Source organism: Apostichopus japonicus, chromosome 17 (genome assembly GCF_037975245.1).
Source record: "Apostichopus japonicus isolate 1M-3 chromosome 17, ASM3797524v1, whole genome shotgun sequence".
NCBI lineage: Eukaryota > Metazoa > Echinodermata > Holothuroidea > Aspidochirotida > Stichopodidae > Apostichopus > Apostichopus japonicus.
Genome location: NC_092577.1, coordinates 21427888 through 21446758, shown reverse-complemented (window position 1 = coordinate 21446758; position 18871 = coordinate 21427888). Strand labels below are relative to the sequence as shown.

At 40.9% G+C, this 18871-nt stretch overlaps 1 long non-coding RNA gene across 2 annotated transcripts; it reads left to right on the top strand.

Annotated features, from left to right (window-relative positions):
• The first annotated feature begins 8499 nt into the window (after window positions 1–8499).
• LOC139985054 (uncharacterized) lies at window positions 8500–15235 on the top strand. Of its 2 annotated transcripts, XR_011799267.1 has the most exons (4): window positions 8500–8946; window positions 11527–11641; window positions 12663–12791; window positions 14431–15235. It is a non-coding gene; the product is annotated as an uncharacterized lncRNA (long non-coding RNA). The 2 variants fall into 2 exon arrangements; XR_011799266.1 differs by lacking the exon at window positions 14431–15235 and having other exon boundaries at window positions 12663–13106.
• The last annotated feature ends 3636 nt before the right edge of the window (window positions 15236–18871 follow it).

The following is an 18871-nucleotide window of genomic DNA, read 5'->3' as shown; positions in this document are numbered from 1 at the left end:
CGGACTGTCGTGCACTGCACGTTTTCACACTGGCTGCGTAACCTAACAAATTTATGCTAAGCCACTGAAATTAATCTTTGTTGTGTTTACGTGGACATTGTCATCAGAAACAGTCGATAATGGGTAAGATGTATTTTGTAATTATAAGCTTGTATCATAAGTCTAAGTCTTGGTATCCAAGATGACCAAATTTTATGTATTATTTAGTGATCCCAATGTAGCGTTACCGCCAGTGCGGCCATTGTAAATTAGCCTAGCGTTATGTTGTTGGAAAGTAGCGTTGGAAAGTAGAATTAAAGGACATATATGACTTAGAAGATTATCATCTAAACTGTTACCAAAGTCATATATGTCCTTTAATTCTATCAAACACACACACGATCGTTCATATTGTGTTCACGATATTTCAGGGTTTTATGAGTGGGAATATTTCAGTAGAAATTGTGTGTTTTATCGATGGCTTATGCACCGTGAGAGCTGCGGTTAATTATTATAGGATATTTATACACATGGTCTTTGCTAAGACAGGGGTAACGCTGGTTGTAATGGTGATATGAATATTCATGAGCTATGTAGATTCAGTTGTTGTAGAGGTTCAGTGACCTTGTGGAGACTTTGTGATAGCCTTTATTGTGTTATAAACAACGCAGATTTGTTCACTTTGTTTATTATTGTGTTTTACTGCAAGTTGTATCGCAAGATGTACTAATGAAAAGATGTAATTATTGTCATGTTTATATTACAGGGTTGAAGTCGGGAAAGTTGATGTCTTAAGAGAATGTACGATTTGTGAGGCCTAGAGCGGTCATATTCACGTGAGCACTGTTGTATTTTATATAGGTTTCTTATAACGTAGCACTGTATTTGTGTATCGCTGTGAATCAGTCTATTGGAAAGTCTTATATTTGCATTCATGCTAATGGTCACAACCGGCAGGTTGAAATATTGTGGTCAGAAGATGGTAGTGACATATTCCCAAATTCGTATCGTGTTTCTCTTCATCAACCCAATTTCAGTGTCATCATATATTATGTTTGATATCGTGTTACGGTGTAGATTTATCAATTAAGCATGTTTTTTGTTATTTCCTTGATTCTTATGTAGTCACCGAACAACGAATGTACAACTTGAAGAAAGTAAGACACAGTTAGAACCAAATAAAGAGTTAAACTGATGGTCGTCTAAGCAATTGTCATTCTTCGTGTTTGTGTGACGTGACCGTAGAGACCGTAGAGCGCCCTCTACACCAAACTGGCTCCGAGCCCAAGAGCAGTTACACCTTATATTAAGTATATTGATGAAATCCAAACTCCAGACCGATTTTCAGCCCATGTCTTTATAAAGATAAGACACATCTGCTATGCTCCCAATCGGCCTTTTTTTCCCGATCGGGCGGGGCCTATGGATGCTTAACTGTCGGATTCTTGGTGAGGCACAGTTCCGCCAAGGTTTCGAGACCAGGTACAAAGGATGACAAACATTGACGCCGGCCTTTGCCTCTACATCCCAATGGTGGGATGATGTGAAGTTGCGCATGAAACGCTACGCAAGTCAGTATTGCGTGACCCGCGCACGGCGTCGAAGAGAAAAATTATCGAAGCTGTGCGCGGAGGTCAGGTTTGGCGACCCTTCGGCTGTCATCGCTTTGCAGACATATGTAGATGAAAAGTACCACGGTGCCCGCGTCAGGGCCCGCGTCGAAGCGGTGGAAGCCGAGGAGCGCCCATCACTGAGGTTTTATCAGTCCGTAAAGCTCATTGGCGGGTGACCGACGCGTCCCATCTGTGCGCGCTACTGATGGGACCGTGGCTAGTGGCCTTCACGGCATTGTCCGTGTATATAAAGATTATTGGAAATTGTTTACGCGTGGCAATGTCGACTTGTCGGCACAGGCCGATTTGTTGATGGGAATGTTAGAAACCGTTCCCCACGATGTCAATGATATTTTGGGGGCGGAATAACCACTGTTGAGCTTTGGAAGGCGCTTTCGAGGATGAAGAATGGCAATTCCCCGGGTTCGGACGGGCTTCCGAGGGAGTTCTACCGGGCCGTCTGGGCAATAATAGGACCCGACATCACAGCCGTCTTCGAAGACGCCTTCCAAAACGGACTGTTAAACCAAAGTCAACGTCTGGGCATGATTACTTTGCTGCCCAAGTCTTGGATCCTCATAACAAGAGTCCGATCACCTTGTTGAATGTGGACTACAAGTTGCTGGCTAAGGCTTTGTGCAACCGCCTTGCACTGGCTATGCCACATCTTGTGGGTGATCTCCAGACTTGTGCAGTGAAGGGTCATTGCATCCAGCTGAACTTGACCGAATTTGTTATTGAGCGTGATCTGCCATGTGCATTGGTGTCTCTTGACCAGCAGAAGGCATTTGGCATGGTGGATCGCGTTTTTGTAATGAAGGTTTTGGAGACGTTTCAGATGCATCAAAATTTTCGTGAATGGATTTCTGTTTTGTATCAGGAAACTTTCAGTTCTGTAATCGTAAATGGGTTTTGTTCGGAGGTTTTTGACGTAGAGAGGGGGTGCGCCAGGGGTGCCCTCTGTCTCCATAACTTTATGTTTTGTTTAGCGAGTCGCTCTCTCGTCTTCTGGAAACGGATTCCAGACTTGCCCCATTCGTTGTGCCAAGGGGTGCCAAAGTTAAATGCATTCAATATAACCATGACGTCACGTGTGTTCGAGTCTGGGCTCCTTTCGTGCCCTCTCGCAGGATTTATCTATCTTTGAGAGAGCTACCGGGGCGAAGTTGAATCCGGGAAAGACAAAGGGCCTTCATCTTGGTAGCTGGAGATACAGAGATTTACCATTCGGTGCGGTGTGGTCGGATCAGAATATCAAAATTAATGCTATATGGTTCGGCTACGATGCACCTTGTGGTGTCACCTGGAACGGAGAGGGCTGAGGTATTTGAGAGCAGGCTCGAAACATTTGGCACCCGCTGGCTTTCGATCTTGGGGAAAGTCACCGTCATTAATCGTTTTGTTTCGCCCATCTTGTCCCGGGGGCGGTGTACCCAATTCCGCACCGCGTCCTAGTGCGGTTGGAGAGAGCGATATTTTCATTCATTTGGTCGGGTGGTACAGAGCTGGTCAAGAGGGCGGTATTGTACCAAAAACTGGAGAAGGGGGACTACGGGTGGTTCATCTGCGAAGTAAATTAACCTCTTTGTTATTTAAGCAATTGTTTGTAGCGGTGACTGACCCAGGGTTGCCTTGTTCATATTTTGTACGTTTTTGGGGCGGATTGCACCTGCGTCGATGGGTCCCGGCGCTGTTTAGCAACAGAAAACCGCATAGTAGTACTCCATACAGGGTGGTGCGTGTCATTTCCTCCGCTCTGATTGAGTTGCCCCCTGTTGACCTGTCACAGCCGGCCCTCGTTCACAGTTCCTTGCGGGATACGGCCTTGAATGCAATCTTTGTACGGGGACGTCATTCTGCCGAAGTATGGCGTTCGGTGCATTCGAGGCTGAATGGTTGCAGGCTCCGTGATCTTGCATGGAGAATTGCACACGGTGCCTTGGTGACCAACCTTAAAAGGTATCATTGGCGATTGGGTGATGGACTGTGCCCAAGGACCGGCTGTGACAGCTTAGAGAGTACCGCTCATGTTTTTTGGCATTGTTGCTTTGTTTTAAACTTATGGGAGTGGTTCCAGATCTGGACCGACCGTGTAACGGGAGACCGTTCATGGTCGGTAGGAGAGGGATTTATATTATATGGGGTACACCCTCCAGTTTGTTCGATTGCTGTGTTGCATCGCAGTATTTTTGTTTGCTCTATTTTGAAAAAACATGTTTGGCGGAATAGATGTGATGTGGTTTTTAGTGGGAAGGTTGCCGGTTGGCAGGCAGTCCTGGAGGCGGTGAAGTCTGACATTCGCCTTGAAGTTGAAGGCGATTTTCGCCGTTTGTCTCTGGCTGCCTTTTTTGGACGGTGGTGTGTTGGAGGGGTTTTTCGTTTCGCTGCGTGCGGGTCGTCCTTTTGTAGTTTTTCGAATGTTTCTGTGGGGGGGGGGGGGTGTTGGTGGTTTTTTGTCGCTGCAGGTCGGCGGGCGTATGATGTTTTTTTGGCTCGCTTGACCTGGGTTTCGTTTTTGGTTCCTTGCTTTAGCAAAAGGAACCTATGCAGTCAGGTTGGCGTGTGTGTGTGTCTGTGACACTTGCTCAATAAGGGAATGTTGGATTGAGGCTAAATTTGGACTATAGATCCGCCATATGGAGAAGGTGTGCCCTATTGTTTTTGGTGCCCACAAAGGTCACCAAAGGTCAGTTATGGTCCAAAAACATAAAATATTAAAACTGCAATAACTCCCAGTGCCAATGTGCGACAAGGTTGATATTTTGGGACAAGTTGTGAACTGGTTAGGGGAACATTTTCAAACTTAACGGTCATGTGATCCGAGGTCACCAAAGGTCAATTAATGATAAAAAAAGTAGTATTTTTGCGATAACTTGAGAACGAATTGTCCGTTTGGGTTGGGAGTTGCCTCAATGTCATCCAATTGTGGACCCGCATCTTGGTGACCCTTGACCTCAAGTGACCTTTACGTGTTTTGGGGATTTTGACAGTTTTGAAGCTATTTTCAGATGTCAAAGGTACCTTCTGATCATAAATGTCAATGGGTTGACCCCGTGTGACCTTTTTGTGCAAAGTTTTTCGGTGGGAGTTAGAATGGCTGTACAGACTTGTCGTTTTGTTTTTTGTAATCAGAAGATAAAACTACATCTGAAACCAAGGTCAAAGGTCACATTAGAAAAAATGTGCTTATTTAGGGAGGAAACGAACGAAAAGAAAATGTTTGGTTTCGATGGTAGATTTGGATATCAAAGGTACCTTCCGATCAAAAATGTCAATGGGTTAACACCCCTGTGACCTTCGTGTGCGAAGTTATACAAGGTCAAAGTTCATTTTCAGACATTTAATGCAATAACTCCCAGTTCCAAGGTGTGACACGGTTGATATTTTTTGACAAGTTGCAAATGGTATAGGGTAATATTTTCAAACTTAACGAGTAGAATTTTGTGGGAGAAAATGGGCAAAGAAAAAAACTCCCAGACATGTGATCCGAGGTCACCAAAGGTCAATTAATGATGAAAAACTAGTTTTTTGGCGATATCTTGAGAACGAATTGTCAGTTAGGGTTGGAAATTGCTTCAATGTAATCCAATTGTCAACCCGCATCTGGGTGACCTTGACCTCTGGTGACCTTTACTTGTTTTGGGGAATTTTAGTTTCGATGCTATTTTCAGATGTCAAAGGTACCTTCTGATCATAAATGTCAATGGGTTGACCCGTGTGACCTTCGAGTGCGAAGTTATACAAGGTCAAAGTTAAATTTCAGATATTTAATGCAATAACCGCCATTGCCAAGGTGTGACATGGTTGATATTTTTGGACAAGTTGCAAATGGTATAGGGGAATATTTTCATACTTAACGGTCATGTGATCCGAAATCACCAAAGGTCAATTAATGATAAAAAACGTATTTTTGTGATAACTTGAGAACAAATTGTCCGTTAGGGTTGTGAGTTGCTCCAATGTAATCCAATTGTCGACCCGCATCTGGGTGACCTTTGACCTCAATTTGACCTCTGGTGACCTTTACTTGTTTTGGGGATTTTCACAGTTTCGATGCTATTTTCAGATGTCAAAGGTACCTTCTGATCATAAATGTCAATAGGTTGACCCCCGTGTGACCATCGAGTGCGAAGTTATACAAGGTCAAAGTTAAATTTCAGATATTTAATGCAATAACCCCCATTGCCAAGGTGTGACATGGTTGATATTTTGGACAAGTTGTGATCCGAGGTCACCAAAGGTCAATTAATGTTTAAAAAATAGTATTTTGGGGGGAGAAAATGGGCAAAGACAAAAATGTTTGAATTTTTATAGTTTGATGCTATATTCACGTCACACCGATCTAAAATGTCAATGAGTTGACCCAAGGTGACCCTTTGTGGACTCAGTTATATGAGGTCAAAGTTAATTTTCAGACATTTAGTGCAATAACTCCCAGTGCCAAGGTGTGTCACGGTTCATATTTTGGGAGAAGTTGCAAATGGTATAGGGGAATATTTTAAAACTTTACGGTCATGTGATCCGAGGTCACCAAAGGTCAATTAATGATAAAAAACTAGTTTTTTGGCGATAACTTGAGAACGAATTGTCCGTTAGGGTTGGAAATTGCTTCAATGTAATCCAATTGTCAACCCGCATCTGGGTGACCTTTGACCTCAATTTGACCTCTGGTGACCTTTACTTGTTTTGGGGATTTTTACAGTTTCCATGCTATTTAAAGATGTCAAAGGTACCTTCTGATCATTAATGTCAATGGGTTGACCCCCGTGGGACCTTCGTGTGCAAAGTTATTAATGTTAAAAAGGTAGTATTTTGGGGGGAAAAATGGGCAAAGAAAAATGTTTGAATTTTTACAGTTTTGATGCTCTATTTAGGTGTCACCGATCAAAAAGGTCAATTGGTTGACCTCCGGGTGACCTTTGTGTGTGCAGTTATGTATACAAGTTCAAAGACCTGCTTATAGGTGACCTTATATCTCTTACATTTTCGACGCCATGTTGAGATCTCAAAAGTGCATTTTCATCATAATCCGATCACAATTTGTGATCACAAAAGTGTTGGCTATAGTGATTAGTGTTGGTTACTTTATGGGTACATGTAGGACCACAATTACTTGACTATTTTAACCCAATCTTGCTTGATAATATTATGTGTATTGTCATATACCCCTACGCAAGGAACCACAGTGCCCTTGGGCTCTTGTTCAGAATGGGATGGTTCGGTAGTGCCGTTTGGCCGTGACGTTTTGTATCCCGCATGGCGGATCACGTAAATAGCACATGTTGTCACATGTGGGGGTGGGGGGTCCACGAGAACCTGTCTAATACAAAAGAAGTCCAAAACATATACTTTTATTTTAACAATCTGTAACAAATTAAGACCTGGATCTGAATACTAACTGACAAATCATGCAAAGATATGGAAGAGGAATTTCATTAACTTCTCTTGTGAATACACCAAAAAAAAAGTTTTTCTCAGGTATTTTAGGCCAAGGTCATCTAGGGGTTGTTATGATCCTAAATGGTCATATTTGGGTCAAACAGTGAATTTAATTGGATTATTTTGCGATATTGTCAATTTTGACAATTCTGTGGAAATATGCAATAATATCAATCCATTCAAGGAAACGTCAAGCCGTAAGGTGGTGCCTGGTGGTATATAATTACGGACAAAAAGTGGTCGAGTGAGGGTACTTCGCCTGTTTCTGACCTAGTAACTTGAAAAGTGACCTGTAAAGCTCCATTTAATGTGACACTGTGACTATATTGGCTTTAGTGGGTTTTTTTTTCTAATCTCCACACAGATAGGCATGTCTCCAATCTGTTTGCACCATATGCCAAAAAAAAAGAACAGGTCGTCAACCACCCTAAACTTTGTCTGTTTGGCTTCACCTACTATAGTATCTGCATGTAGATGCTGCTTATGATGACAATTTATTTTCATACTCTTAGTGACTTTCACCCCCTCCCCCAAGTTGGTCTATAGACTTCCTTGTTATCATATGGACAATAGACCTGCAGCGGATTGCATTTAACCCTTTGCCTGTACAATACCTAATATTCCTTACGTCAAGAAAGTCCCGATTGTGTACAATACTTAATATTCCTCCTCTACAAAAGAAACGACTGGAACATAAAACTAAGATTCCATGGCAAAAACATAAACCGGTTGTCACCCACTATGTAAAAATAAAATTTTTGGACTGCTTTATGTCTCAGCTTTCTATAAAATATACTTTTTGCATGTGGAAACCAATACAGGCAAAGGTTTAAACCTGTACAGATGAAAAGAGCGTATGTGAAAACCCTACATCCCAAATTTTGAGTCTTTAACGCCCTGTGTTTTTCTGTTAACCTGATTAACTACATTCAGTTAATCTGTCCACACCCGCCGACGTCAGGGGGGGGGGGGGCATTTGTTGATTTTTCATACCTCTGTATTTGAAAATGGAAGTTGATATTTTAAAAAAAGAAGTTAATGAATGTCTTCTTTCATATCTTTGCTTCAATTTTGTGACCTGTGATTCAGGAAACTTTGGGTCATTGTATGGAAATACCCAAAATGCTTGTACAGATTTAAGTGCAGAATCCCGTGTGTTTGTCATGATGGTTGGGTTGGTCTTCATTCAGGGATTTAGGGTCAGTTGTCATCTAAGTGGTCATTTTTGGTAATTTCATGAAAACACCGAACATTATTCTTCCTACAGTGTTTATGGCAATCTTCATTGTTTGTCATATAGATACTATTGTAGTGTTAATCACTGAGTGGTTTCCAGGGATTTTTCGTCATTGGTCATCGAGTGGTCATATTATGAAAACACTAAAAATGCTTCTTTTCCCACAGTCATCATTCATTCCCCTCTGAGGCATTTGAAATCATTATGAGAAATCACAAGAAATCTGTCATTTTGTATTGTGGAAATATCAGGTTTTGGCATATAATAACTGTTAGTTTAGTAATAGTCAAAAGTAAAATAGGCATTGTTATTCATCATTGTAATTGTACAGGTTACATATTTGGTATGAGCTCTGCACCATTGGTGCTCTAGTTCCCAATATGTTCATTCTTTTTTAAAGAAATAGAGAATCCCTGACATAAAAAAAAGTCTTGAAGGCTGCGGGCCTTGGCCACAAGAAGCTTAGTCTTGATGCTGCCATGGCTGCGGGAGACCCTGTTCAATGAGTTTCCCAAACTGCGGGATGCCGGAGGGTTTCAGTTTGCAAGGACAAAGGAGATAGAAGTGATTCCATTGCCCCCCGGTGGAGGATACAGCGTGGCCAACTTGAAGGCTGTTGCCAATCAGACATTTATCTTTTTACGGCCGATCCAGAGAGAATTGGACATCTCAGAGCTGGTTAGTAGTATTTGCAATAATTCTTATCCTAGTATGGTGACATGTAGGAAAAGTGAAAGATGCAATCTCATTTCTTTGAATCATACTAAAGAGCTGCTTTGTTTAATTGGATTGCTTTGTTTGATTGCTTGTGTTATTGACTTGTTACTGGTTTATGTTGCAACGTATACTGGCCTTGGTAGATACTTAAATCTGGTGGTATTATAGCAGTTTTCTCAGTGACTGTCATATACTACCAATATACTGGTGTGAGATATTTTTTGGACGGTGGTGTGCTGGGGAAGGCTGTTTTGTTTCGCTGCGTGCTGGTCGTCCTTTTGTGGTTTTTTGAATGTTTCAGTGGGTGGTTGGGCGTTTCGTTTGTAAGAATGGGGTGGTTTGGTAGTGCCGTTTGGCCGTGACGTTTTGTATCCCGTTCGACGGGTCACGTAAAAAGCACTGGTGTGAGCTATTGTGATATCGTGGTGCACTATCTATGTCTATGTGTAGGTATATATCAATCTGTCAAGAATTTCTGGTGAAAGGTCATATAACTGGTCATTTCGGCCCAAATCCGCTACTTGTGGGGTGACAACTACAAAATGTTCCTTCAGCAGATTGAAATGGATAGCCATGGTATATTGCCAGAACCATAATTGGCCAATGAATGGTTACATTTCGGAATTCAGGCCAAAAAGTCATCTAGGGGTCAGTTTTAGCCTTTGGCTAGTGCTTCTTGGCCGATACATACAGTAGTATGATCGAGCTAAAGCACCATCGGTGTTCTCGTTACCATTTTGTGAAAATACACACTAATCATTTTAAAAATATGCAAAATGCTTGTTCTCCTATACAAGTTGAATTTTCTTAATAGTAAGTCTGTAATATTGTTGACCAGGGATTTTAGGTCAAAGGACAAGAAGCGTATTATTTTTGGTGGTGTCCCAAGGTTGTTTGAGGTCAACAGAGGTCAAAAAACGAAAACCTTGTAATCGCAACAACTGGCGTTTCTAACGCAAGTGTCTGCAGAGGTCATATGTGACTTGTATGTTGCCCATACAAGAATCCTGATGTTTTTGGTGCTGAATATTGTCATCGTATCAGTGGATTTTCTCATTTTATTATTCTCCTATCACAATCTCCTTCCAATAACTTTAGACCCCAAAAATATGCCAACCCCTAATTCCCAGGAATCCGAATTTACACTAATTAGCTAGGGCATTGGGATGCTATCTAGAGTGGAATGAAGAGATGTTTATGTCATGGTATTTATGGTTTTTTGTGGTTTTATTATTGGATTAGCGACTGACTGGAACAAAATGCATTGTGTGCCAGTGGAAAAAGCATTTGAATTTTCTAAGGTGTAAATTTGGTGTTTGTTTAATTTGCGAGAACGGGAGGATGTGTTGATATTTTACATCAAATGATTTAGATGCCAAGTAGTGCTATCATTTACAATTGTAATGTTATATTACTTAAAATATTACATAGTTGTTTATGAATTTTGCATCCTTGACAATTCAAAATTGTGAAGATTATTTTTAAGAAGAATTGAAATAATATAAAATGCGATGAATCATGACACACATTTGTGTCTTGTTGGGGTCATATAGTCAAAATGGTTCTTCAACAGCTAGAATTGGATGATTATGGCATGTGGTCAATATAGTACAACTGAGCAAAACCTGTGTGCATTAACTGTGTATGTAGGCAGGTAGGTAGACAGGTAGGTAGACAGTTTAATGACACATCAACACATAAATAAATGGTTTCTTCATGTTGAAACAGTATAACAAGTCCTCCCTTTTAGTCACCTCTTGCTATATGCAGGGAATACCTTGGATCTATCCTACTGTCCTCAAGCAGGAACTTCATGGTGGAAAAGTTCAATGCCGAAACGTTAAGGGAGATCTTGTGGAAATGCTCAATGTAGAAATGTTAATGGAGATCTTGATAGTTGGCAGGATATGCATGTAGTGATTATGATCCCTATTACTTTATGTTGAAGATTAAATGTCATCTGCGCTTAAAAGAAGTAGAAAGCAGAATATATAAACTAAAACTGTACTTTCAACTGAATGAATTAAACAACCTTCAAGTTCACACTGGGATAGGTCTTTTATAGTGATGATTTTTACATATTTGCTATTGCATTTGTGGAGATCAAATTACATTAGTCCAGTACTGAAGGTTACTAGATACTTGTTATACAGTGCCTTCAGGATACTATACTATAATAAAGTCTAAGACTAATAATTGTGTAAGCAGGAGCACAACTTAAAACTTGTAAACTTTAAATAAGCTGATAGATTGTAGATGTTTTCAATGATACATGTCTGATACCTGGTGTCTGATGTGAAGTTCACTGAGGAGGTCACTTGCGAGAGGGCTTGTACTTAACACTGTCATTCAAATACACACACGTGTGTTAGCAGTTATATTTTAGAGGAGCTCAATGAAAGTCAGTAGAAAATAATTGTAAAGACAAGGGATCACAAATTTCAGATTTCTTAATTTTCATGCTTTCACTTCTTAATTAAATAGCTTCTGTTTTATTTTTTTTTTTTACATTGATGTACTTATATTGATTTGGCCATTTAGGATGACGCTGGTGAGCAGCCCATAGTAGATGACACTATGCAGGAGTGCTTTGGCTGTGGGGTCGACATACCCGAGACAAGGCTGATGAACATCGACAAAGCTGCTCTGGTATAAGGTAATTTAGCTAATAATTGATCAGATATTTTTAATATTGCTCATTTGTAAACCTCATACAAACCATAGGTTGATAGAAAAACAATGGGCTAAAAATTTACATTCTTTTGAGAACTATCAATGGTTATTAATCAAAACAATAGTAGGCCATGGTGTTTAGCCTAGTTTAGAACAGACTACTGCATTTAGTTTCATGGAGAAGAAAAACTTGTAAGAGCCTGTTGTAGGTGAAGTGGTAGCAGATGCAACCTGCAAAGAAGACATTCTGTGCAGGTCTCTTGGATCATAGAAAGCTGAACATGAATGCACACATATATTCAGGGCTAGATGTAAGCAAGAACCCACCCCCCCCCCCTTCCTGGTGGTTTTGCAGCTTAATTGTCAGCTCTGAGACATCTTATCTCATATGCTTTAGATAGCAACAATTGTGTTGGCTAGTTCCTGAAGGAGGTAGAAAATGTTTTTGTAGACTATTTGATGAATTTCTGAGACTGACAGTTCCTACACAACCTTATAACTCTTCATTTAAATCAAAATTTATTTTGACAGTCGACTTATATCATGTGGTACTTAGCCACTGTGTAATATTACTTCTTTGTATTAGTTGACTGGTCATTATCTGTTACATCATAGTAAGTTTGCCTCATTCTCACACCGAGGGTGAATGTAAATTTTGAAAAAAATTCTGTATGTATATTAAATTTGCCCACCAGTAACTCTCACAACGTGACCTGTCCATCAAAGTACCCATATATATGGCTTGGTTTCCTTAATTTACATTACATCTCAGGTATGAGGCGGCCTGAATTTTAGTCTGCATATGGCCCTAGCTTGATCAAGTGGGCGGGGTTAGATTTTGACAGGCTTTTGTAGGACACATATTTTTGTTTCCTTGAAGAAGTGAGAGGAATCTATGCAATACTGTCTTAGCTTTAGCTTGTTTACATACACTCATGCAAATGCCCACACAAACATTATTTTTTTGAATATTCTATATTGGTTTTGTTGTTTCCACAAACCAGAAATGAAGTGATTGATCAGCCAGGACCAGCATGTACCACACATCCGAGACAGTCTTCTACATCAGGACCATCTACCACACAATCCTTTCTGCCAGAAACAACCGTACACACGTCTTCTTAATCTGACAGGTAAGGAAGCCTCCCTGGTTGTTTAGATCATATTTGTGTACTGGTGTTAGCTATTGTGATCGTGCATGTATGTCTATCTGTCTGTTACTTTCTGTACAATTCCGATGTGGGTGATATAAATACTAGCCTAGGCTAATATTACTAACGTTAGGCCTAGTCTAGGTCTATTCCAAACTTGTTTTGCGTCATCACAGATATCAGAATATCAGGAAATTGCGTCCAAATCTCGAATGTGTGTAGTCCTAGCCAAAAACTAATGAGTGTTATGAGTATGGACTGAATGATTAAAACATCACATTAAGAGAAAAAACTATAGCTCTGACAGTAGCATAGGGTTAAGACAAAATTTAAACATTTTATTAGGCCTACATTTTTCCACCATATTTCAATTTTTCTTTGGGGGTGGGGGGGGGGGAATCAATCTAAGATGGCGAAACCAATTAAGAAGCCACTAAAGAAATGGAGTGAAAAATATAAAAGTGATTATCACTACCTGTGGCCTTTTATCACAAATTGTACAGTTGGGATATACAGTGCATTTGGCCATATGTGCAACACAGATATAGGCATATATGTAAGTCCTAATGAGTATATGGTCCCTATTATTTTGAGGAATAATTAATTGACCTTTCATTTATCTGATGATTTTAATACCAAAGGCAAGGAATCACGTAACCCTCGGCTCTTGTTTAAAAATAAAAAGCTGTGAAATGTTGTCATATCATGACAATCACCAGATTTCTCTGTAAAAGGTCAATCAATAACTTTATACATGTTCACATGATACACAAGCTAATGGTCCAATGTTTTTTTGGCTCGCTAGACCTGAGTTTCGTTTGTCAGAATGGGATGGTTCGGTAGTGCGGTTTGGCCGTGACGTTTTCTATCCCGCATTGCGGGTCACGTAAAAAGCACAAGCTAATGGTCCAATTTTGGCTGCATAATGATATGGTGATAGTTTGTTTCTTAATTACTACCACCTTCACTTCACTTGGTTGTTACAGCTTCCTAGGTGTGTTGGTTGATATACAGCAAGGACAAGTCATGGGCAACTAAAGGGTTGTAGGAGGCCACTAAATGGTATGACTTGTGTTAATTGTTTCACAACTCAAAGACAATGCTCAGCATGTTCTTCTTTGTGTGTCATTCATTATAAATTATTCAATCAATCATATCCTATCAGACCTAAAATTGTGTTCCCCCAACATACCTCGCCCACACAGGCAATTCATTGCCAGTCAATAAATGCATACCTAATATCTTATTTTTCCTGCTTTCCCAGACAACACCCAACAGCAGTTTCCAACAATTAAAAGTTAGAACAGCCATATTCTGAAAGTTGATCAAAATTACTATATCCCAAGCAACCCTTGTCAGTTTTATAACGGTATAACATACAGACTACTCAAATAACCCATGACAAAAACGATCAATCCATATAAATCAGGTGTCAGTGCTGTTGGTTGCTGGCTTTGTGTTAGTGCTATAGGTTTATATCCTAGCATGAAAACTAAAACAACATATACATGACGTTAAGGTCATTTTTGTGTAGACAGATTCCATTAGACGTCATCGTACTTGATTGGAATATTGAGACACAATGTACATGTTAATGTTGAACTGCTACTTCCCCTTGCAGGTATACAGCTGATTATGTGAACCTCATTGAGGACGCCATCAGCAATGATGAAGTCACCACTTATATCCTCAAGGAGAGCCTGTTGAGCTTAGTTGACGACAGGTAATAATATTTGGGTGTATTGGTGCACCTGCTGAAAGGTGTGAAAGCACACACAACCTTCGGTGATCTGCAACCCATGTACAGTTGGGCAGTAATTTTTATTCTCCACAATGTTTCTTCTTTTCTAGTTCATTGCTACATTCATTGGATTTTGCCCAGAAAACCTGAAAATACTATATGCACACATTTAGTAATTTTTAGAAGACATCTTGTCATTCCCATATTCTGAACGGTGCAGCTAAATTTTTTGCTCATGCCAGTATGGTGGCAGCTATTTTTATCATGGGGCATCTATCACTCTGCATGTCCGACTGTCTATATCACTATCTTTGCTAACAATTAGTTTCAAAGTGCATACATGGACCAATTTTGATGAATAAGAGTGACAGTGACAAAAGGCTTTAGATTTTAGATGGAGTTTAACGCCTCAATTCGTGTAACCTTCTGGTTTAACTAGCGGCGCCCACAGCCCTTTTCCAGTTGTGGGGCACTGGATTGTTTTCCCTACTCCGTTGCTCATATCTACGGAGCATCACGCACACAACGGTCATAGGTCCGGTAGGTCACAATGACAAAGTAAGTATACATGTATGCATCTGTAGTATTTTGGAAGTGGAGGTAATCTATATAGGGGTCATTTGTGAAATTGTGGCAATCTTGAAGATTATGGCTGCTGGTAACAATTAACACTGACAGTGATCCATATAGGGTGTTAAGGTCAAATGTCATATAACAGTCATTTTTAGACACGTTGCATAATTTGGGATAGACCATGTAAAATGTGTCTCATACAGACTCAAGTTAGTGTTGGTCACCATTATCTTTGACCAGTGTTCACGTGAAGTGAGTGTTTATGCAATTGACATGTTTTTTTTTTAGCCATTGGGTTAAAACAAGTGCCACTTATGATATTGGATGGTCATGAAGGTTGGTTAGAATTATCATTGATCAGTGGTCCATACAGGCTGTTCAGGAATTGAAAATCAAATTCATGTAGGGGTAATTTTTTGGCCATTTTCATATTTTGGAAAAGGACACAGAAAATGCTCCTTCTTACAGACTGAATTGAACGACCATAATGTTGTCAACAATCTCATTGACCAAAGTAAAAGGTCATCTAGCGTCAATTTTCTGCCTAAAACGCTTCATTGTAGCTGTTTTGAATGTTTAAAAACAAAAATGATAGGGTTTTTTTCTGCACTTCTAAATTAGTTCAAATAAATATTGTCCAATGGTATTTTTTGGTTATCACTATTAGGCCCTATTATGCAATCATGTGGATAGAGTTCATTGATCAAGGCCATTTTCAGACATTTCATGGAAATATGAAGAACTCATGGGTGATTAGAAAAATTGGTCAGAATAATTGACAAATAATTCACAAAGAGACATGTTCAGGAATATTGTTTACATCAAACAACTACACAATTATAATAAAATGAAAATGTGATATTATTTACATCACACAACGACACATTTAATAGAATGTGTAATATTATTTACATCACACTACTAGAATGATAATGTCACAGCACTACTAATTGCTATGTAGGTATTTTCAACTGCCAATATACTTGCTCTCTTTCAGTGATCAAACGACACTGCATGCAAAGATGCAACAACTGGTCACTACATGGCGGATAACAATCATCATTCGGCACATCATCATCATTCGGCAATCATCACAATCATCATTCGGCACAAGAGAATCCTGAAGACTGCCATAGCTGCAATAAATTATCAGGCTGAGTTTTCCGTTCTTAAGGGACCGTAATGTCCATTTCTCAGGCGAAGAGGCTGCAGACCTTGGGAAATTAACAGGATGTTACGTGAAGACATTGTTGAGCCTTCATCTACTTCTTGGTCATCTCCGGTGGTATTGGTTAAGAAGAAAGATGGCTCTACTAGATTCTGCGTAGATTACCGGAAGCTGAACGCCGTCACTACGAAGGATTGTTATCCGCTACCCCGTATTGATGACTCTCTGGATACACTGGCAGGTTCGAGGTGGTTTTCCACATTGGCCAGTGGTTACTGGCAGGTAGAGATGGAGGAAGGAGACCGACCGAAGACGGCATTCGTGACCTACAGTGGCTTTTATCAATTCAAAGTATTACCTTTTGGTTATGCAACGCTCCCGCTACGTTTGAGAGATTGATGGAGAGAGTGTCGAAAGGGCTACAGTGGCAGACGTGTCTTTTGTACTTGGACGACGTAATAGTCTATGGAGTCTATGGAGACACATTTGAGAAAGCTACGGGACGCCGGACTAAAACTTTCTCCCAAGGAGGGTAACCTGTTTCAGAACCAAGTAACCTACTTGGGCCGCATCGTTTCCCAAGATGGCATTTTACCAGATATGGACAAAACACAAGCTGTAACAGATTCGCCAACTCCCATCTTCCACGACGCAGGTTCGTAGCTTTGTAGGACTCTGCTCTTATTACCGAAGGTTCATCCAAGGATTTGCCGAAATATGTTCTCCTTTGCATAAGTTGACAGAGAAAAATGTAAAGTTCAGATGGACAGAAAACTGCGAAAGAGCCCTGACGTCAGCACCTGTGTTAGCATACCTATTCGCGATGAAACGTTCATCTTGGATACTGATGCTTGTGACGTAGGAATCGGCGCTGTACTTTCTTAGAGGCAGCCAGGCAAACAGTGCGAGAGGGTGATTGCATATTTTAGCAGGTCTCTTTCGAAGACACAAAGACGCTCCTGTGTTGAGAACGGACCATGCAGCACTCAGCTAGCTGACGAACGTTCCAAATCCTGAAGGACAAGTGGCGAGTTGGCTGGATACGTTCATGACGTATGACTGTGAAATACAACATAGACCCGGAAAACAACATGGAAATGCTGATGGCTGATCACGAAGACCTTGTCAAGACTGTATCTACTGCGATAGAGTCGAAGCCAGAGAACAAGTGGATATGGGGTTCTTGACAGCAGCTAGCTGTACAACAAGATTATTGGGAATCCCCCTAGTGAAGACAGCTGACCACTGTATTACAAATACAAGAGGCTAAAAACAAGAATAAGACTGGCTGTTAGGTATACAGTATAAGTAGCTATATTTGCTCGGTCACACACATGAAAGTATGCAACCTAAAGAATCTTCGTAAAGAACACAATTACACTTGTATCAACAATGAAAACTAGAGATATTGATAAAAACAACTAGGGGTGTCAAGTGGCCACAAGACTAATACATGTATGTGCACATTGCAGCACGGCACAGCAATGTAGTTGAAGGACTGGTAGGCACGGTGTTGAAAGGTTTAATACAGTAAATGTCCGATAGTACGAAATAGAAGGTGAGTGCTTTTTACGTGACCCGTCATACGGGATACAAAACGTCACGGCCAAACGGCACTACCAAACCATCCCATTCTGAAAAACGAACCTCAGGTCAAGCGAGCCAAAAAAAGTACATACGCTCACCGACCTGCAGAGACAAAACGCCCAACCCCCCACTGAAATATTAAAAAACTACAAAAGGACGACCAGCACGCAGCGAAACAAAACACCCTTCCCCAGCACACCACCGTCCAAAAGAGGCAGCCCTAGATAGACGGCGAAAATCGCCTTCAACCTGAAGGCGAATGTCAGACTTCACCGCCTCCAGGACTGCCTGCCTGCCAACTGGCAAATTTCCCCCTAAAAACAACATCACATCTATTCCTCCAAATAAGTTTTTTACAACAGAACAAACATAAATAATACGCTGCAACACAGCAACGGAACAAACTGGAGGATCTAATCCATACAAAACAAAACCCCGTCCTACCGACCAGGAACGGTCTCCCGTTAAACGGTCGGTCCAGGACTGAAACCACTCCCACAAGTTCAAAACAAAGGGGCAATGCCAAAAACCATGGGCAGTACTCTCTAAGCTGTCACAGCCGGTCCTCGGGCACAGTCCATCACCCAATCGCCAGTGATACCTTTTCAGATTGGTCACCAAGGCACCGTGTGCAATTCTCCATGCAAGGTCACGGAGCCTGCAACCATTCAGCCTTGAATGCACCGAACGCCATACTTCGACAGGATGACGTCCCTGTACAAAAATTGCATTCAAGGCCCTATCCCGCAAAGAACTGTGAACGAGGGCCGGCCGTCACAGGTCAACAGGGGGCAACTCAATCAGAGCGGAGCAAATGACACGCACCGCCCTGTTTGGAGTACTACTATGCGGTTCTCTGTTGCTAAACAGCGCCGGGACCCATCGACGCAGGTGCAAACCGCCCCAAAAACGTACAAAATATGAACAAGGCAACCCTGGGTCAGTTACCGCTACAAACAACTGCTTAAATAACAAGCAAGTTAACTTACTTCC